Raw genomic sequence first — 2,500 nt, 5'->3', positions numbered from 1 at the left:
GTGTCAAGGTTGCCACGCGCACGCGCATCCCCGCTAAACAGGAGCCCAAACAAAACTTTAAACGGGGCTACGGAAAAGGGGAGAGCTTTTTCGGGGACAAACACCACTCACGTCGGTGCCCCCTGTTCCAACTTGAATTTAGAAACCGTCCTCAACAAAATCCCACGTTCGGGTGAATAACTGTGAATTTTAAGGCACATGCCTCTCTGGGCTGGGAGAGTGCATTCAAATAGGAGAAATTGGCTTCATTTAGAGGCATCCCCACTTGGGGACGTCGTAGCACCTTAACTCAGGTGGCGTTAGAAAGGTCTGGTCCAGGGGAACACGGGCGTGTCATGTTTGCCACGCGCACGCGCATCCCCGCTGAACAGGAGCCCAAACAAAACTTTAAACGGGGCTACGGAAAAGGGGAGGGCTTTTTCGGGGACAACCACCACTCACCTCGGTTCCCCCCATCCCAACTTGAATTTAGAAACCGTCCCCAGCCAAATCCCACGTTCGGGGGCAAAACTGCTCGTTTGAGGCCACATTTTCAATGATACTGGAAACTTACATTCAAAGTTGGGAAAAGGTGTTCATTTACAGGCATCTCCACTTAGGGACGTCGTAGCACCTTAACTCAGGCGGCGTTAGAAAGGTCTGGTCCAGGGGAACACGGGCGTGTCAAGGTTGCCACGCGCACGCGCATCCCCGCTAAACAGGAGCCCAAACAAAACTTTAAACGGGGCTACGGAAAAGGGGAGAGCTTTTTCGGGGACAAACACCACTCACGTCGGTGCCCCCTGTTCCAACTTGAATTTAGAAACCGTCCTCAACAAAATCCCACGTTCGGGTGAATAACTGTGAATTTTAAGGCACATGCCTCTCTGGGCTGGGAGAGTGCATTCAAATAGGAGAAATTGGCTTCATTTAGAGGCATCCCCACTTGGGGACGTCGTAGCACCTTAACTCAGGTGGCGTTAGAAAGGTCTGGTCCAGGGGAACACGGGCGTGTCATGTTTGCCACGCGCACGCGCATCCCCGCTGAACAGGAGCCCAAACAAAACTTTAAACGGGGCTACGGAAAAGGGGAGGGCTTTTTCGGGGACAACCACCACTCACCTCGGTTCCCCCCATCCCAACTTGAATTTAGAAACCGTCCCCAGCCAAATCCCACGTTCGGGGGCAAAACTGCTCGTTTGAGGCCACATTTTCAATGATACTGGAAACTTACATTCAAAGTTGGGAAAAGGTGTTCATTTACAGGCATCTCCACTTAGGGACGTCGTAGCACCTTAACTCAGGCGGCGTTAGAAAGGTCTGGTCCAGGGGAACACGGGCGTGTCAAGGTTGCCACGCGCACGCGCATCCCCGCTAAACAGGAGCCCAAACAAAACTTTAAACGGGGCTACGGAAAAGGGGAGAGCTTTTTCGGGGACAAACACCACTCACGTCGGTGCCCCCTGTTCCAACTTGAATTTAGAAACCGTCCTCAACAAAATCCCACGTTCGGGTGAATAACTGTGAATTTTAAGGCACATGCCTCTCTGGGCTGGGAGAGTGCATTCAAATAGGAGAAATTGGCTTCATTTAGAGGCATCCCCACTTGGGGACGTCGTAGCACCTTAACTCAGGTGGCGTTAGAAAGGTCTGGTCCAGGGGAACACGGGCGTGTCATGTTTGCCACGCGCACGCGCATCCCCGTTGAACAGGAGCCCAAACAAAACTTTAAACGGGGCTACGGAAAAGGGGAGGGCTTTTTCGGGGACAACCACCACTCACCTCGGTGCCCCCCATCCCAACTTGAATTTAGAAACCGTCCCCAGCCAAATCCCACGTTCGGGGGCAAAACTGCACGTTTGAGGCCACATTTTCAATGATACTGGAAACTTACATTCAAAGTTGGGAAAAGGTGTTCATTTACAGGCATCCCCACTTGGGGACGTCGTAGCACCTTAACTCAGGCGGCGTTAGAAAGGTCTGGTCCAGGGGAACACGGGCGTGTCAAGGTTGCCACGCGCACGCGCTTCCCCGCTGAACAGGAGCCCAAACAAAACTTTAAACGGGGCTACGGAAAAGGGGAGGGCTTTTTCGGGGACAACCACCACTCACCTCGGTGCCCCCCATCCCAACTTGAACTTAGAAACCGTCCCCAGCGAAATCCCACGTTCGGGCGAATAACTGTGAATTTTAAGCCCCTTTTCCTCTCAAGCTGGAAACGTGCAAAGTTGGGAAAAGGTGTTCATTTACAGGCATCTCCACTTAGGGACGTCGTAGCACCTTAACTCAGGCGGCGTTAGAAAGGTCTGGTCCAGGGGAACACGGGCGTGTCAAGGTTGCCACGCGCACGCGCATCCCCGCTGAACAGGAGCCCAAACAAAACTTTAAACGGGGCTACGGAAAAGGGGAGGGCTTTTTCGGGGACAACCACCACTCACCTCGGTGCCCCCCATCCCAACTTGAATATAGAAACCGTCCCCAGCCAAATCCCACGTTCGGGGGCAAAACTGCTCGTTTGAGG

The sequence above is a fragment of the Osmerus mordax genome, unplaced genomic scaffold (assembly GCF_038355195.1).
Source record: "Osmerus mordax isolate fOsmMor3 unplaced genomic scaffold, fOsmMor3.pri Scaffold_40, whole genome shotgun sequence".
Taxonomy (NCBI): domain Eukaryota; kingdom Metazoa; phylum Chordata; class Actinopteri; order Osmeriformes; family Osmeridae; genus Osmerus; species Osmerus mordax.
The sequence above is the reverse complement of the archived record's forward strand: the minus strand, read 5'-3'. Positions refer to the sequence as shown.